The sequence below is a fragment of the Triturus cristatus genome, chromosome 3_1 (assembly GCF_964204655.1).
Source record: "Triturus cristatus chromosome 3_1, aTriCri1.1, whole genome shotgun sequence".
Classification (NCBI taxonomy): domain Eukaryota; kingdom Metazoa; phylum Chordata; class Amphibia; order Caudata; family Salamandridae; genus Triturus; species Triturus cristatus.
This window is the reverse complement of record NC_140583.1, coordinates 136,441,892-136,461,872: the sequence shown is the minus strand read 5'-3', so window position 1 is coordinate 136,461,872 and position 19,981 is coordinate 136,441,892.

The window sequence follows — 19,981 nt, the reverse complement described above, 5'->3', positions numbered from 1 at the left end:
TGCAGATAATGGGGAGAAAAAAAAGAAAGGAACCAAAGAAACTAGAGAAGCAAAACAATTCCCGTTATTTTTGAAGAAGGTGCCAGTATGTCAATCTCCCCCTTTCCCGGCTTCGGCTGTAGCTTCGGCCCCGTTATTAACCTCCACCAAGGATTTATTTGGAGTACATGTGGCCAATTCAGGGCTATCATCCAACATAGTGGAAGCTGCGAATCTCATGAGTCAAAAGGGACCACAATATAATCTAAATGCCATCTTCGAACAGGAATTGACCTTAGAAAACGCAAAAGGATTATCTCAACAGCAGCAGGGTGGAATTAATAATAACGGGTCTAGCTTGGCGCCACAACTACCTAATAAGCTGCCAACTCCCCCACCTCCTTCACACCCTGGAAATCGTACTCCAGAGTCTTCATCAGAGGTGGAATCAATTTCAAGTATGGGGGCGATGGGAACTCAGCCGGTAGCCATATTAGATACCTCAAACTTCCTGCCTGATCTTAACACCATTACGGAACCAACAAGAGAATTACAATTTTATATAAAGGATATGTTAAACCTAATCCTACAAGAAATCCGGGATCTTAAACAAAATCAAAAAGCGGAATTGATCTCCCTTCATCAAAGGCTAGATAAAATGGAGGAGGTACTGCTGAATTTCCCCGTAAGATTAAATGAAGCAGAAGTTAGAATTTCAACTCTTGAGGACCAAATGGTTATCGTATCCGAAGAGGCAAAGCTAGCGGTCAAAAATAAACAAATCCTCGAAAATAAATTAGTAGAATTGGAAAATCATTCTAGGAGACCGAACCTCCGCATTGTGGGTATTCCCGAAGGATTGGAAGGCTCACAGCCCCTCCAGTGGATGAACTCCTTCATAAAGCAAAAAATTGTCCCTGAATTTGTTGGTGATTTAACAATTACCAGAGCCCATCGGGTTCCTGCCCGTCTGTTCCCCAACCCCTCTAATCCACGGACGTTTCTCCTGAACTTCGCAGACTTTCGGGTCAAGGAGATGATCTTGACCAAAGCAATTCAGCAAAGACAGTTTGATGTTAATGACACTGCGGAATGTCGAATTTTTTCAGATATGACAGCTGAGGCCGCTAAAAGGAGGAAAGACTTTGTAAAAATTCTTCATCTTTTTAAGGTGAACGGGGCACAAGCATCGATTGCCCAGCATTCCAAGCTTAAGGTTCTGGTTAGGGGGAAATTTTTCATGTTCTCTAGTTTAGAAGAAGCACAGAACCTTCTTAAAGAAACCTCCCAGGGTCCCTCCACAGTTTAAAGGCTGACGGCCTCTCAACTATGTTATTAATATAGCTGGGGCCCTCAGGGTTGCCTTGAAAGGTTCTAAAATATAAAAATATTAAAGTCTTCCCTAATGAACGTTTATAAAGGAGGTAGGGAAAGTAGAAGGGAGAGGGGGGGGAAGTAAATAAAGAATAAAGATAACGAAAACATTTTTTTTTTTTTGGTCTTTAGGACTTTAAAAGTACGTTTGATTGATAGCTTGAGGGGATTCGTTGTCATCCCTCCTCCCCCATATTTTTCTCTTTTTAGAGAAGGGAGAATAAAAAGAGAGGGAGGTAATGGGGAAGGGGAAAGGGGGTTAAAAAAAATGAAAAAAGAGATAAAACCCAGGTTGGTCCCCAAGAATTAAAAAAAAAAGTTTTTTTATATATATATCTGTTAGCAGAGGACGGGGAGGGAGAGGTCATAGGTTAGGTCACCAGGGTGTAATTCCATGACACCCAACTTAGTAGGGAGGGAGCAATGTGGATGGTGTGGTGCTGAGTTAGGGGTCCACATTTTGGGAGGGGTAAGGGGTAGGGAATGCGGCGGGAAAAATGAAGTCTTGGTTAGATTCCTTTGTTTATCAAATTCAATCAGATCTGATACTTGAGATGTGGTATTTTACCTTTTTTGTTGTTTATCATTTGCAATTTAATATATCATTTGAGGCGTGGTACTTGAGCGTGAAGTGGTGTTATAGTAGTCGGCAAATTCCCTGGTGGGATAAATATTATGGCAAGTAAAGATGTATTTAAGGTCATTTCATTTCATGGAAATGGTCTTAATAATGGGAAAAAGATGCGGGCAATCGAAATGTGGATCAAAACTGAAAATCCGTCTGTTATATTATTACAAGACACACATATCTCTACTAGTCGGCTGTCTGATTTCTCTATGTTAGGTCATGGGCCTCCTATCGGGGTTTTTCCTCTTCCACTGCTTCACATAGAGGGACAGCCATATTCTTGAATAAGAAACTACAGGCCGAGGTAGTGAAATCTGAAACAGATCGAGATGGACGTTGGTGTTGGATAACATGCACCCTCAAACAAATTTCTACACCAATCACATTTGTGAATTTTTATGCACCTATTGAAGATCAGTCACAAGTCTATGAAGAATTGTTTCAGTCCTTGATCCTGGTCTCAGGTGACATCATAATGGGGGGTGATTTTAATATTCTTATGAACCCCCTAATTGATTCTTCAGGGTCAAGGAAAAGGCAGATGAAACCTAGATCTTTTAAAATAGTACAGCAATATAGCGCAACATTAAATTTACATGATCCTTGGCGGGTGGCTTTCCCTTCTAAGAAATCCTATTCGTGCTGGTCGGGTAGATTTCAATCCTCATCTCAAATTGATTTTTTTTGGTCTCTAGTAGGCTTTGTTTTAACCATCAGGCATTCCTACCCAATGGCTTTTCTGATCATGCTATGCTGACTTTACAGATGGGGGTAGTTGAAGATGTCAAATGTCCTAAAAGGTGGTCCCTGAACCAGCAATATCTGCTGGAAGAAGACTGGATAGGTTCCGTGGCACTGGAAATTAAATGCTTTCTGACACGAAATGCCGAGACGGCATCATTAGCTGTAATATGGGACAATGTGGCGGGGTGACCAGCGATCTACATATAGATATTCGATTTTGTATTAATTCTAACCCGAAAAGATATATCAAGGTGTATTTTTCGAATTTAGTCTCCGACCTGTACCATTTGAATTATGTGCCATTAATTCGGAAAACTCAAGCTTTGCTGTTGCGCTGGAGCTCTCTTCCCATTTCGATTTTAGGGAGAGTTGCACTTATTAAAATGTCAGTCTTACCTCTTTTTAATTTTTTATTTTCAACTATTCCATGCATCTTATCAAGTTTGTTTTTCACTAAAATAGAGTCAATGTTTACCACTTTTCTATGGGCAAAGAACTCTTTACGCATTGCACTAAGCACCTTATACGAGAAGAAGGAACAAGGAGGGCTAGCGCTTCCAAATCTCAAGGATTACTATTATGCCTCCCCCACAAGTACATTTTTTCATTAATAGTTTTATGGATTTTATGCTTAAAGAAAATCAGATTCAATCACCGCTTGCAATTTTTAAATCCCCTAAACTAGTTAGGTATAAGTGCCTCCAATAGGTATTCAAAAAACGGCAAGCACAGTTTAAGAGATATTCTATCCCGGCCATTAACTCAGGTACTCTTTTGGCGGGGATAGTCCCCTTAGCCGGGATCGTATCCTCTACCGAACTTACGTTAAAATGGGCTATGATAGAATTCCGCAAAGTAGGTAATTTTCTGCAAAATGGTCAATGGCTATCTAAGCATGAAATTTTACAGCGAGCGCCGAATGATTTTATTCTATTGGGATCTTATAATATGTTATACAAATTTTTCTCAGATTTAGATATTTCCCAATTGAATGGGTCAAGCCAGTTAGTCAATGATCTACTATTAGTAGCATCTGACAGGAAACCTGGCGAGTGGAAACAATGCTTAACCTCGGTTAAGAGTTTGGATCTTGCACAGAAAGCAATTAAAAAATGGTCTGATCAGGAGGATGTTGAAATTTCTATGAATGTTTGGATGACGGTTAATAGATTAAATTTTAACACACTTAGAGGTGCAAATTGGCGTAGGATGCTTTTTTTCAGTAAATGGCTAGTATATCGCACACCTTCTGTTTTGCAGAAAATGTACCCTAATTCTTCAGCTCATTGTTTCAGATGTATCAGTCACCCGGCAGCTAATTGGACTCATACTATGTTACATTGCTCAAAAATTCAAACATTTTGGGAAGATGTTTTTGGTTTTTTTGCAATTGAATGTGATTTACAATGTTTAAGATATGATAAACTGATCCTTATTGGTTATGACCCAGATCTTCTACTCCCAGACCAGATGGTCAAACTTGTATATATCGTAATGGCAGTAGCTAGATCTCTTTTATTACATAAATGGCGAACAGATTCAGTCCCCTTACTAATGGAATGGGTCAATAAGATGCAGGCGGTTAAGCAAAGCGAACGCAAATACGCTATGAGAACAGGGGATCTCAAAAAATTCACGAAAATATGGTCTTCCTATTTTGATTAAAAGGTCCTGGGATCTATTATCATTATTATTATTATCCTGATATAAATTGGTGTAGCAAGAAACAGTGATTTTGGAGGCAGGATTGGGTCTAATTTTATGTACATAGACATATATATTTGGGGGATTTTATCGACAGTTGAGCCCTGGTTTAAGCAATCCTTTTCTAAATCTGGATGTATTTTACTTCTTGTATATGCAATGTGTTTTGAATTTCAGGTTGATATCTTTTATTTTTTTTCATGTATCAGATGTCTAAATGTAATCTGCTTTTAGACTTCAAATAAAAAATAAATAAATAAAAAAGACATTGGGGCCAGAGTAGTTTTCGGCAAAATCTGTTTTCCTCGCCCTGAATTCTACTACACTTGGTGAAGCCCCAAACTTCAGCACCGTACGTTGCAGTAGGGATGCACTATGATTTAAAAATGTTGGTAATAGCTAAAACCACCGCTGCCTTTTTGGGTAGCGCGAGGCAGAGGATTGAGTTGATGGCTTTTGAAAACTTACTCCTACTGTGTGCCATGTGATTAACCCAGGAACCGTTAGCTGCGAATACCAACCCCTGAAGGGGAAAAGTGCAAGTGCGATGTAAACATTCAGAACCTATAGAGATTGTATTGATAAGGTGCTTTTTCGGACCACAGGCCATTAATAACGATTTATTAAAATTAGTGCAAAGATCTAAGCCAGCCATAAAATCTACAAATCTACAAAGCCCCGAACTAAGGTGCGTAATGCATTGGGTGTACGACCCATTAGGACCGCATCATCAGCGTAAAGTTGGGCAGGGAGTATGTTACGATTAATTCTGGGGACGTCATTAGTAAGTACCGTCAATGAGTTATGGAGTTCATTAATGTATAAAATGAAATGGAGAGGGGCCAGGACACACCCTGCCAGACCCCTCTGCCAATAGTGATGTCCTTAGAGACCTCCCCGCCTTTACTGATCCTCACCCGAGCTTTCAGGTCCCTGGGTAAATAGGCTAAAAAATGAACTAAAACCTCATCCAACCCATATTTTAAAAGAATCGACCCTAAGCGTGACCTGTTAACATCATCAAAGGCTGAGGTGAGATCCATAAAATCCAAATAAATAGTGGATTTCTGGGCTATGGTATATTTTCCAACAATCAAGTTAAGGTTTAGGCACTATTCAACTGTGCCTATTTTACTTCTAAAACCTTACTGACAGGGATTTAAATAATGTTGTTCCTCAGTCCACAGCCTAATCTTGTTATACTTGATCCTCCCACGGATTTTCAGGTTGTTATATATCAGGGAGATCGGTCTGTAACAACTTGGGTTGGATCTATCATCCGTTTTGAAGATTGGAGCGATAATGCTGGTAGACCATGTGCACGGAATCGTGACATTGGATAGTTTATTAAAAACATTTAAGAAACTGGGTCGCCCAAAACTCCGGTTTGTATTTGATGAGATCAATGGGGAGCCCATCAGGGCCAGGAGCTTTGTTGCTCAAACTTTGGTGAATAGCATCCTCTACTTCTGACAGGGATATCTGAATCTTAGAGGCGGTTTGATGGTTGTATAGATACTCGTTTTGCAATGGGGCTAGATAAATCATGGAGAAGTGGGCTTCCCATGCTTCACTTGTCATATTGCAGCTTATGGGCGTTAATGTATGGCCCATAGATCTCATGGGGCAGATTTATGTTCCCTGGCGCATCCCTATAAATCAGCAGGGATGCGCCAGGGAAGATGCGTCACGCAAGTTTGCCCTTGCGCCACCGCAGATGCGCCGCATTTACAATGCGGCGCATCGTGGCGCAAGGACAAGCAGATGCATGACGTATCTGCCGGCGTAAGGTTGGCGCAGTGCTGAAGTTGTGTCGCAAGCGCGACGCAACTCCAGCACTGTTCCAACCTACCCTATCCCTAATATGGTGCATCAAGCCTTACGCCTGCTTCAAGCAGGCGCAGGGTTTTGACGCATCAGCGTTGGGAAAGTGACTCAGTGAAATCTTATAGTTTTCACTGAGTCACTTTTCAGGGGCGTTCCTGCGACAGAACGCCCCCCCTGTGTCGCAATGCCCACATGAAACCTGACGCAGATTTCACGTGGCGCAGGGCTTTACACTGTGATGCATCTCCATAGATGCGTCACAATGTAAATCGGGCGCAACGTGGCGCAGGGTTTACGCCGCCGCTGCGTCACAAAAGTGACGCAACGGCGGCGTAAAAGGGGCGCAAGTCCCACATAAATCTGCCCCCATGTCTTTAACTGCTGCCCAGAAGCCATTCCCGTTTTAAACCCTGACAGCACATGCAAGATAATCCCAACGTTCTTTTATGATCTCATCTTTCTGTAGGGTGGTTATAGCCTTATATTGTTGCCTCAAATATTTAATAAGTGCCAGGTCTCTCAGGTTCTTTGTGAGGGCTTTACGGAGCTTCCTGTTTGCTAGGGAGCAATCACTGTTAAATCATCTCGGTCCATGGTGGGATTCAATCATGGGCCTAGATATCACTAAATTCATTCCCCTCAGAGTTTATTAAAAGCATCAATTACCTCTGGGTTATGCTCAATTGGTGACAAGCAGATGTCAATAAGTAGCGGGTATTCTCTTACCATTCTAAAAAATAACTCGTTGTTGTCAGCGCCTCTCCAAACCAATCTTAAATTATCGGTAGAGGATACGAGATTGCTTGCCCACACTCTTTAACACATTTCGGTCTCAGGGCAAATATTAGTGTTAGAGTAATGGGATTGTGGTCGCCATGAGCAGTTGGTATAATCTCGGCTTTTAACAGGCAATCTTCTAAGGTGGGAGATATGAAAATATAATCAATAATGGAAGCACTGCCTCTATATGTTGGCACCATATGCTTATCCTTATTGGGTACTGCAGCAACTTCCATTACGTTAGTTAGGTTATTATTGGACAAATGAGCCAATAATTCTATCTCCCTATTACATGAAAGCACGTTAATGGAGGAGTCCATGTCTAATGTATTTCCTCTGGAGATTCTGGCATTAAAATCACCACCCAAGTAAATACCAGCTAACTTATCATAAGCATTCTGACTTTGTAGGGTAGCAATAAAGTTAAACAAATTAATAAAATTCACATTCGGTATGGTAAGAAAATCATTATTATAAAAATGTATGAAACAAATGGAAGCCCCCCGTGTGTATATCAAAGCCTGGAATTTGTCATTATTTGTGACAAGAGCCTTTGTGCTACCTCCTGCGTTGATATTGACCCAAATTGAGAGACCACCAGACTGACAGCCAGCCTTGGAGATAGGGACAACGATGTAAAAACAGTCAAACCCTTCTAAATATAGATCCCGTGTCACCCAAGTTTCCTGTAGCATAAGGATGTCATATTTTTGAACAATTTTTATTCAATCTGGTGCGTTTATTTTAGATGCCAAACCGGCGACATTCCAACTTAGTATGTTTAAATTTGGCTCAAAAGTAGGGACAGGTGGGTGGGTCTCTAAAGTGTGGTAACCTGAGGACACAAGCATATTCAATACAGAGGTGGGTTCAACTAGTGTTGGAAGAGGAGACAGTCAATCCTAATTGTCTAGACCGGACAGTGGGGAGAACCTGTCGTGCATGTTTAGAATGAAAGAATCCTTGGCTTTTTGTTCCCGGACATGGCTTATAAAAATAGCCTAGCGGCAATGATCAGATGTGAGCTGATTTGGCAATAATTGATTCCTGTGGGGTCAGTAATGATCTTACCGATAGCGGGTTTTGGAAATTAATGACAATGCAATCTCCCTCAATATTATTTGTGAATGTGCCAACCCACCCAACCCTGCATATCATAATAATGTCACTGGTATGTGCCACCCGAAACCCCCTGTGCTTTACAAGCCAGTATGCACTTTTGTTTCACAATTGAACCCATGTCTCAGCCTGGTTTTTCTGAGAGGAGGTGCCCTCGCTAGGACCAAGACGTACGGGCATGCTGCCGGGGGTAAACTTAGTACCTCCTTGCTGGGCTCTGGAGTTTCCATACTCCCAGGGACTAAAACACCCTCACGTTTTGTCCCCCACCCCCCCCCCCCCCAAGTTGACTCTTTCTGGGACTTTCCAAGGCATAGCACTAGGGGCTGATGGCATAAGTGGGATTGTAACTAGGAGACTGTTGGCAATACCAACAGTAGGTGGATTATCCTGAACAGTGGTAGGTTCTAATAGGAAACATTCCTTAACTTTACTGCAGGTATCACAGGTGCTAATAGATGGAATAGGTATTGGTACATGCAACTGTGTATTAGAAAGAAACGTATAGTTGGTTGACAGATTAGAATTCACCCCATCGGAGGTGACAGACTTGGAAGTTTTAACTTGTAAGCTTATTCTGTTAGTCAAGGTGTCCAAGCGGTCTAAGCGTTTCCACAGTGTAGTGAAATTTTTATCGATCAAATCTTTAATACGCTCACATACAGTGTCCACAATAGGGTCAATAAAAATATCACCAGGTTTGCTGCAGGTGAAAGGGGTGGTTACAGCATCGGTCTAAGTGAAAATAGTTCTGCTTGAAGCCTTGGTAGAAGCAGGCTCGACAGTAGACGCGACAATATCGATGATATCCGTATTTACGGGGAGTGGAGGGCCCTGTATCCAAGAGCTTAGGGCAGTACGGGAGAAATTAGCATGAGGGGGTTGTTTCCTTTTTGAACAGGTGGGTTTGACCGTCTTCCTTTTGCGTTTGGCCCCTGGGGCTGCAGAGTTTGTAATTGGATCTGAATGTACTGGAGCATTAACAATGCGTTCACTATTACAAAGTGCGTTGGTTAAGTCCTCATTATTACAGCTAGGTCCTGAGGCAGTAGGCTGCACGCTAGAAGTCGAGGGGGAAGCAACTGGGTCAATTGGGGCCACCCCTGTCATGAGACCAGACTGTGTTGCAACGATTACCAGAGACAAGCGCCTTTCCATTAGTTCAATCTCTTTGGCAACTATGTTGACTGCCTATTCCAGCATGCTGTCTATACTTGTTGGGGGATGGGGGCATGGTATCCCGGTACGTCTCCCCATGGTCAGTTATATAACAGCAATGTACAACTTTTGTTAGGGGTGGCACTCACCTCAGTAGGTTTTGAAGGATGGCAGGTGAAAGAGGGGAGGCCCAGGCCAGCATCGTCCTGACGCGGACAGGGGCAGACGGGCCCGCCCTAGGCCCAAGCACGGCCGCGTGCGTATGGCGCTGCAGGAGCTGGCGGTGCTCTTTAAGCGCCTCCGGCGCAGTGACATGTCTCTCGCACGCCTTCTGGCGCAATTCCTCCTGGGCGGTGTAGTTCCCTAAGTCCGGTCAGGGCAGAGCAGAGTGGCGGCAACAACAGAGACGGGCTTAAGTGGGCCCTTGTACCTACAATTTCACTTTCGCAAATTAGGGCATATTTTTTTTACTTTTCCTCTTCGAGTCTTTTTGAAGCTGGTAAACTAACTTTAAAATGTCAACTGTGGGAGTGTGCAATATTGGCGAAGCTCCATTGTAATCAGTTTTGTGATTTCTTTCAAAACTTTTGTAACTTCCATAACATAACAAAGTTGTTCAAGATTAGTAGATCGTTCCACATTCCACAATAATTCAATGCAATGCAATGGGTGTGTGTTAAATGGTTACGGTTCGCTTTCACCAACTCCTGGGTAGTTAAAAAACACAAGTCAAACATTCCATAGAGAGGTAGCCTTGCAAGACAAGACAACCTGCAGGTGAATTCCCTTGAAAAACAATACTCTTGCTGGTAAAATGTTCTACAAAACCTTTGCGATTGGAAGTTTCACACACAAGCAATGTGCACATTTTTCACAAACTTCGTAACTTCAAGGAACTGCGAAGCAGAAAACTGCACAACTTCAAGGGCAACACTTTTATTTTGTGTAGCAATAAGGACTCAATTCATGGCTAGATTCTTGCTGTTTAGGTGTGACCTTCAGACAGCTTTAGTTGTCTTACCAGGCTCATGCTTCCAAAACAAACAAACATATTAAATTACATACAGCTTCACACGAGTAGAGGGGCTGCACTGGTCTGTCCAAGTGTCATTCAGATTTCACTTCTGCCCATCACAGCATACAACCTAGGACAATGGGTCAGCCCACTTTATTTCATTGGCTGCACTGTGATTCAAGCATTTTGCCAGATTCCAGCTGCCTGAAGAAGTGCACGTCAATACCAGAACTGATGTACTTCGGCTGGTCCTTTATTTGGTATTTTTTTTAATACTTTTGCTATTTTTTTGTTTATTTCATAGACTTGTTTCTTGAAGTCAAAATCTGTAAACTTGTTTTTCTCATTCAAAATAGTCCATTTACATTATTTTATCTCTCAGTTCTATCTGGGTATTAAGTTATTGTATCTTTACGTATTTCAGTATTATCATTCTTACCTTTTTTCGGAAGGTGGCTTCTTCTTTACCCAACCGGATTACTGCCGGATTTTACACAAATTCCGCTTAGTGGACTAACAATAAATAAGAAGAAACATACAGACAGATACGCAGTGAAGTGTAAAGAATGTAAACGCAATAAATAGACAAAATAGGGATCCTAGAAAAAAGGAAACAGTTCTTATTCCAAGAAATTAGAAACTGAAACAGAGAATGTAGACAGAAGAGGGTCTCCACTACACCCAGTGTGCAGGGTACATCTAAGAGCCAGGTTGACATCTGATGGGGAAGAGAGTTATATCAATATTCAGGATCTGGCCTGCACAGAAGCACAAAATATGGGAAGTAAACCCATTGGCTGTTCCAAAAACACTGCTTTCTACTAAAATTACTCAATCGGGAATGAAGCACTGGCATTGCATGTTAGCTTTATCTTGCGAGCTAAAGCTACATATGATATTTCTGATAACTAAAAGTCTGTCCTTTGCCCAAGCCACGCCCCAATGTCCTTCTACCGCTGGTCAATAAGACTAAAGAAATCAGTGTTTAATAAATAAATAAATGAATCTTCATCAAAATACACACTGGTTTCTGTGTTCATTCTCATTTGAAGTGGTCAACATTGGAAAACCCCTCCAATACTTCTTTCTCCCTATAGCATTCAGGGACTTATTCATAAGGTGAGGAATCTGTGGAAGTCACAGGAAGATCTGTCCTTCAGAAGAAAAAGTTGCTCACCTTGGGTAATGATATGATTCCTCATCCCCCAGATTCCTCACCACCCTCTGTCCTCCCCGATGAGCTAGTGCTGTGATTAATAAAATTCCAAGGTATGCTGTTTAGGTCTCGGCTAGCGAAGGCTGCGCTTGCGCAGTCTCGCTCGCGAGATTTAATGACTTTGAGAAGTGGGGCTTCAACCCGCCCCTCTTCTCTCCTCTTCTCCATTGGCTGGCCTCTTAAATGCTGGTCAGCCATTGGAGAAGAGCTTTGTCTCTCCAAACAAGCCCGGTCTCTTTCGGATTAGTGGGCGTGTTTTTTCGATTCTTTCTCTTTTTTTCACACGCCCATAAGACAGCGAGTCTACGGCATGTCTTGCTCACGCTGCCTACACGTGCCAGTCGGCTCTCTGATTGGTTGGCAACTACCAAATAAGCACTGTGATTGGTGGACCTTGTCAACCAATCAGAGAGCCTACTGGCGCGTGCAGGCAGCATGAGCAAGACACTCCCGGCTCTGATAAGCCCTGGGCTTCCTTCCCGCCAGGACCGGCGGTTACACGTACCGGTATGGTGGCAGCGCTTGTGAACCGACCTCCTGCTTTTGCATCTGAGGGGGTCGCCCTAACACCCTCGTGCGGTTCCCCATTCTCGTCAGGTCGGGGAGGACCGTCACAGCCCTCAGCCAACCAGTTTGTTTGTTTAGCCTCCAAAAAGGGGGAGTCGAGCCCGGGGGTGCTCCAGCCTTCAGGTACCTCCTTCTGCTTCTTCCTCTGTGTTCTGCTGCTCTGGCTGCTCTGCCGGCTGTATTCCCCTCTGTGTGTCCTGACGTGCCTCAACCGGGGCGCCTCCTGGGCTCTGAGCGATCTCGACCTTCAGTCCTGTTAGGGCCGGCTGCTTCTCTAGCCGTTACAGTCCCGGCGTATGCGAGCCGGCCAGCCGCTCCCACCACGCGGCCAGGGGTCCCATGTATGAGGCCTGCAGTGGACCAGACTCGCCCGTGGGCTCCAAGGAGGTGGGGGGCGGCCCGGGGTGCCTCTCGGGTCCACCTGCTGCTTCTCCCCTGGTCCCCGCACGCCATCTCTACCTCCGTGCTTCTTGGTGGGGTCTTCATCGGACGGTCCTCCGGGCCCGGATCCGTCCCAACTGCCAAGCTGCTTTCGGGCTTCAGAATGCAGTCCCCGGCCCAGCCGCCAAAACGCTCTCGCCAGGGCCGGTGTGCACACTCCTTCCCAGACCCAACAGCTCCTCGAATGAGAGGGCAGCTCGCCGTGCTCTGACTTCTCGGTGTGAGTCTTCACCGCCAGAGGGAACGGACTTGGGAGTGACACACCTCGGGTCTATGGTTCATGAGCCGTATGTCAGCTCGCCTGTACGATGTCCCGAGCCGTCCTTCCAACCCCCTGTGCCGCCGTGAGGGCCCCAGGGTCCCCCAACAGGGCAGTATAGTGCCTCAGCAGGGTCCGGCTCTGTATGGTGCAACTCTAGGCGGTTGGGCCTGACGGCAGAGAGCTGAGAAACTCAAAAACACGTCTCAACCGTCTGCTATTTTGGCCACGCCCCCATGATACAATGTTAAGGCTGCCTGATGCTTTACTTTATCAGTAACATTATATTGTTTCTGCCAAGTACGTTCCAGGCACTCACAGCTTTTCTTTAGACCTAGAAGCTCCTGCCTAACCCATGGTGTGGGTAGATGAGTCTTGCTTTTGAAAGCCACAGCCGTCTGAAGGAGAACATCCAATGTGGACTCTACCCAATGATCAACCCCCATCATGCAGTTGCCAGAGCGCTGTTCGAAGGAAAGCTGAAAAAAGCAGTAGTGTTAAGCCTATACCGGCGACTCGGGTGGCTCTGTGTGTGTGTGGGTGGCTGTGTGGGTGTGTGTGGGGGTGGGGGGCTGTGTGTGTGTGGCTCTGTGTGTGTGGGGGTGGGTGGCTCTGTGTGTGTGGGGGTGGCTCTGTGTGTGTGGGGGTGGGTGGCTCTGTGTGTGTGGGGGTGGGTGGCTCTGTGGGTGGGTGGCTCTGTGGGTGGCTCTGTGGGTGGGTGGGTGGCTCTGTGTGTGTGTGGGTGGGTGGCTCTGTGGGTGGGTGGCTCTGTGGGTGGGTGGCTCTGTGTGTGGGTGGGTGGCTCTGTGTGGGTGCAAATGCAATAGGTCTCGCATTTGAGTGATTAAGCTATTGACATTGTAAATAACAATGCCGTATCTTTAAATGTTTTAAAAACAAAAACATAAACAAAAATAATGTCATGAGCAATGCCAATAGCTCTAACTTTAACAATGCCGAGACCATTGCATTGTAAATGCTTGTTTTGTCTCTGTCTTGGCTGTCTCAGGTCCTCAACAAATACAAGATGCGCATTGAACAGATTCAGGTCTGAGTAAATACAAGTGGTCAATTTACTCGGACCCGAAAGGAAATTCTAAGAGCATGTGTTTGGCAAAACAATTGGTCCAGAGACTTTACCCCAGGGATATTGGGCCATATGTATTAAAAAAGAGTTTTGCAATTCTCAAATTGCGATTTTTAGAGAATCGCAAAATGCAATGTATGTAGGATTTGCAAAAAATTTTGCGAATCCTACATATTCCTTATTTGCGAATCGCAAATTGAGATTCACAAATAAGGAATACCTTCCCATTCGTTCCTATGGGCTAGGAGGCCCATAGGAATAAATGGGAAGACATTCTCAATTTGCGATTACCAATTAGAGCATCGCAAATTGAGAATGCAATTTCAAGGTTGCAAGGGTGCCAAAAGGACACCCTGTTGCACCCCTGAAATATGCAAGTGTGCACATTTTTAAAAATCTTTTAAAAAATCTAAAAAGTGTTTTTTTAGAGAAAATCTCAAAATTACAACCAACTACAAGTTGCTGGTAATTTGCAATTCCTTAAGGCCAAATAGCAAATTTCTGGTGCTTCCAGAATTGCATTTAAGGAATCTCAATTTGCAATTCCTTAATTGCATTTGCAAAATAGAAAATCACAAATGTTGCGATTCTCTATTCTGCGATAGCCTTTTGGGATGATACATCCCAAAATACTTTTTCTCATTCGCAAATGGGCAGATTCTGAAAATCTGCCCATTTGCAAACAGTAAAAAGGCTTGATACATATGGCCCTAAGAGCCCAAAGCAGTGAAACAAGCCAGGGACAATAATTGCTCTGCTTTACTGGAGACAACATGGAAACCTACTGCAGATAGGCTTGCTGTTTAATGCAGTTTATCCACGACTTTTGCAAAATTGGCACCTTCTTAACATGGGAACATTTTTATTACAATAGGCACTGTTTGCATTTGAGAGCAGTCAGAATTTAAAGGACCAACTGGTCCACACCAGACCACTATCGTTAGGAGGGTAGGGCCAGGACACTCTTTGGTCATTACCCGCAGTGAAGCGACAGTTTCCGGGTGGTAGGTGAGTGGTATGCTGATACACTAAATATGACCCACACCTTGACTTAAGGTTGTTCCCTCCTTGGAGATTGCGACAACATACCACTTGCAACAGTGATTAAGTGATCTACATGATTGCGCACCGTTGTGGCCTTGGTTACACAGGAATGCCAACAGGGAAGGTCATGGTGTGCATCACGGAACATCAGAGCACCATAAGACTCAAGCATGCAACCACAATGTTGACCACACATTACCTAAAAACTGGTCACAATGAGGACGACTTGATATAAACTGTATAAGATAACCATACTATACCAACAAATACATGTGACATTACACAATTCATCTTTTTGAAAAAACAACTCCAAATTTTTAGACTGTGGAGTTATGTGCAAGGTTAAAATGACGACATTTTGCCTGGATACTCCCCGGAGTAATTAGCATGCTTTACCAATGCCGATTGATTGATTGATTCCCTCGACAAGTTCGCTGTAAATGATGTGAGCCTGGCATACCAATGAAAAAGTTGCCTCCTTTGTTTCACGTTGATGTTTTGACTTTCCACTGGTTTTGACATCAGAAAGATAGATGAACATTGCTGCTTTCATTATACTGACACATGTAATAGGGATATAATATTAACTTAGTATATTCTGCTGAAAATACCCTTTGGACTGAGATGTCAATCTGTGAGGTCTCGGCCTTGGACACTATGTTGTTGCCTGTTTGTCTGATTGACTGGCTTTCCAATACTCTGGACTGAGCTGGTATCACTTTTGTAAACATGAACTGGATGGAGGTGACGATATTGTACGCTCTGATAGCGTTGACTAACTTATCTCACCAGCAGCGAAGTTACATAGCTGTATGAGTGAGTACCCTAGACTTCCCAAACTGCTATGGACGGTTCTCAAATGATGTCACCCTGCTCTCACAAGCTAGTAGGCATGTAGACCTACAACACTACATTTCCCAGCATTCCTGTTGATGCTCCCTTGTTCGATTAATCAAGGATTTAATAAGCGTGTCAAATCATCAGTGAGGGTCTCAAGACGTTTGTTGACATCATCCCACTCTCCGCGCCACGCCGGATGGTTGGAATGTCGATTCGTATGGTGCGAATCATCACCCATGAGAGTATCCAGCTCTTAGTTGAAGAGCCAGGTCTTCATTTTCTTGCAGAAATTGAGGAGTGGAGTGGCAGTCCTGACATGTTGAGGAAGTTCATTTCAGTGCTTGGCGGTGATGAAAGAGAAGACGCATCCTTCTATCTTGCTTCTGCAGATGTGGGGGACTCATGAGAGGGAGAGACTGGTGGAGTGTAGCTGACTGGAAGATTGGTACAGTTGGAGTCGCTCACTGAGGTATGCGGGTCCATTGTAGATGGCTGTGAGGCCTGGATGAGCAGCTTGAATTTACAGCATTTATGGACAGGAAGCCAGTGCAGTTCAGTAAGGTAGGGGGTGATGTCAGTGCTTCTGGGGATGCCTATGATGAGTCTGGCAGCGGTGTTTTGGATGGTGTTGTAATGATTTAAAGTCTGTTCTATCTCCATGGTAGCGTCTCGTGTGAGACAGTTGTACCAGGAGAGCTGACAGGAGAGCTGACAGGACAGCAGCTGGAGTTAGTGGCTGTTCATCTGTAGTAATTACAATACTTTAACTTACATTTAAAGGTTTGATTACAAGAAATCAACCAAAACCACGACATGGAAGGTTGGTGAGTAGGTAATTGTTAAGAGACCACGGTGGCATAGGAAGGGTGTCACTGAATTTATGGGCCCATTTGTTCTTACTTCTGTCAATAAGAATGTAGTTACTGTGCATAATGGTGGTAGGTGGAGCATATCTCGCCTTGTGAAGTTTCAAGGTGACAAGTCCAAATTTCCTTCACGTCCAGATGTTTCACCAGCTCCAAGTTTGCCCATGCCTAGTTCTTCTTCTTTTTCTCCAAGGTCTCGTTGTCTTCCTAATCGTTATGAGGACTATGAAATGTATTAATTTTCCGTGACTTGTATTTTTCTTCTTCTTTTGTTTTCTCTTTTAGTTTCTTCTTTTCTGTTTCCTCCATTTTCTTCTGTTTCCTTGTAAGGGGGATGTGTTGTAATGATTTAAAGTAACTAGTGCTCCATGTCTTTTCTATCTCCATGGTAATGTCTCATGTGAGACAGTTGTACCAAGAGAGCTGACAGGACAGCAGCTGGTGTTGGTGGTTGTTCATCTGAAGTAAATAAAATACTTTAACTTACCAGTGTGTCGCATTGTAACACATGGTCTGGAGTTTTGCTTGAGCGGTTTGAAAATGCCGACCTAGAGTGTGTTGAGTATACTGGTTATGAGGGCTTGGGTGCCCGTGCGTCATCTGTGCATAAGAAGCCATTTAAAAATCTTGTGAAAAAGTCGTAGGATGAGGTAGTAGGAAGTGCTCACGGTACTGACCTGTTTGTTCATAGTTACACAAGGAAGATGCCGGTGAGGGAGAAGGTGAGTTAAGTGTCATTGGCAGAGGTGAAAATGATGATGTTGTGTGCTCTTATGATGCGAGCGAGTGGAATCATATATTCGTTAAACAGGATTGGGCTGAGGAAGGAGCCCTAGAGGACTCCACAAATGAGCTTCTTGTGTAAGAGGTGAAAGTGGAGAGTCTGATTTGTTGAGTCCTGTTGGAGAAGGAGATGATCCAGCTCCTGGCGGGCCCTTGTATTCCGGAGTCCTAAAGTCTGACGATGGTGGTGCCACAAGAGATGGTGTCGAAAGGTCGATCAGGATGATCGCAGCGGCTTCCCCTCTGTCCATGATAGATCGCATGTCATCTGTGGCTACCAGGAGGTCGGTCTCTGTGCTGTGGTTATTGTGGAAGCCTGACCAGGTGGAGTCTAGAAGGTGGTGCTGTTCAAGATGGGCAGAGAGTTGCTTGTTAATGTCTTTCTCCAGGACTTTGGCCGGAACAGGAAGGAGGGAGATGGGTCTGTAGATGCTGAAATATTTCAGGTTGGCTGTGGGTTTCTTTAGGAGAGCTGTGACTTCTAAGTAGGTCCTAGGATGGGGAGAGGCACGAGGGAGAGGAGCGTGGGGAGCAGGACTAGGTTGGGGTCGGAAACTGAAAGGGGAGAAGGCATGAGGAAGACACAAGAGCACAGGTTAGGAGGAAGGGACAAGGGAGGTGAGAAAACCGAGGAGTGGGGGAGTCCTGGAGCGAGGAGAGAAGTGTGGGAGTAGAAACACAGTTAGCAAGTTAGGGCAACACTACAGGTACAAATATGGTCACAAAGACAAATGCACAAAAGACAAAACGCAGGCAAAATAGCAGAGCACAAACGACAGTCTGGCACAAAAGTTGAGCATAGAAGACAAAACGGGCGCAATAGCTGGGTACAGAGACAGAGCACAAGACAAAACGGGCACAATATTCGAGTACAAAAGACAGACGTGCCCAGAAGCAGACCCAAAGACAGTGCATAAGTCAATTGAAAGTGTAAAGGAGTAGTAGGGAGAGAGGAGAAGCACAGTGAGGTGGGGCCTCGAGGCAGATGGCCAGGTCTAGACCTTTGATTTGGACCGTTATGCTTGATTATTGATTATTTTGTATGTTAAGGTGATTACCTATCTAGGGTCTTAGCTACCCCCAGCACAGTGCGCAGTGTCAACCATTAGTTGGTTGTTCTCTTGTTTCTCAGGTCTAGACCTGGGCATAAGACTGATTGGAGGACCAGTCCAAGGTAATAGGGAGCTGGGGGCCAAGGCACCTGCTCAATGGAGTCGTGCAGCGGCCGCCATTAAGTAGGTCCTAGGAGGGGGTGGAAAGCGAGAGGGGTGGGAATCCGCAGCGAGAGAACGTACAAGGAAAACATGGGAGAACAGGTTAAGAGAGAGAAGAGGAGGTGGAGGAGGGAGGCAGGAAAAGCGCTGAAGGGGAGTCCTCGAGCAAGGAGAGAAGTGGGGGAGCAGAAAGGCAGGTAGCAGAACCGAGTCACACCAATAGAACAGGCACAAATACAGTCTCAAAAGACTAGAAAGAGCACAAAAATGGGCATAAAAACTGAGTACAAAGACAAATGCACAGAAAACAAAACAGGCACAATAGCTGAGTACAGAGATAGAGCACAAAAAAATAAATGGGCAAAAAAAGCTGAGTACAAAAGACAGAGCACGTAAGGCAATATGGTCACACTAGGTGACTAGAAAAGACAGAGCACGAAAGATAATATGAGCTCGAAAGCTGGATACAAAAGACAAAACAGGCACAAAAGCAAGCTCAAAGACAGAGTGCAGGAAAGCAAGCCCAAAGACAGAGCACAGGTCAAGCGAGAGTGTGAAGGAGTGGAAGGGAGAGAGGAGAGTGAAGTGAGGATGGGTCCCTAGGCAGATGCTGGGTCCGAGGCAGTGGCGTAACGAACCTTGCGGGGACCCTCCTGCAAAGTGCATGGTGGGGGCCCCCCAGGATCCAGAACCAGTGAGGAGCTCTCAGGCCTGCCCGTGCACAGTGCCAGAGTGGGCCTCCCGGAGCTCAGGGCCCCCCGGGCTGCGGGGGCTATTGTTACGCCACTGTCCCTCCTGACATGTATAAACTACAAGTTTATAACTGTAAACCCATGTTCTGAGGGACACAGGGCAACCCCATTATATTGAATGGCCTCCTCACATGTAGGCAAGCACTAACTTGCACTCAGGCAAGTGTGGGTCCTAGCAATGACCTTCTTCACAAATGTAGCTAGAAGACAACACCCCTAACTAAGGTAGGTTCAACTAAAAAGATAAAAAAGACTGTACTCTAAGACTGGAATCATCTGCCACCAATCATTAGTACTGTCAATGCTTGGGCATGGGGACAGCAGTCACCTGTATTAAAAGGAGTACCACTGTTGTCACCACAAAGCCACAACAGTCTAGAATTGTGCTAGTGAGCAGCACAATATAGTTATGTAAAGCAGTTGCCAGAAGACTTGTGCCAATTATCTCCTGTACCAGGAGGGTCTGATGCTTTGAAGGCATGTGGCAGAGGCAGCGCAACCTTCGTATCTGTGAAATGATGGCAAAAATTAGATAGCACAATACACAAGCACCCTCAGGTGCAAGCAACCACACAGCTGACTCA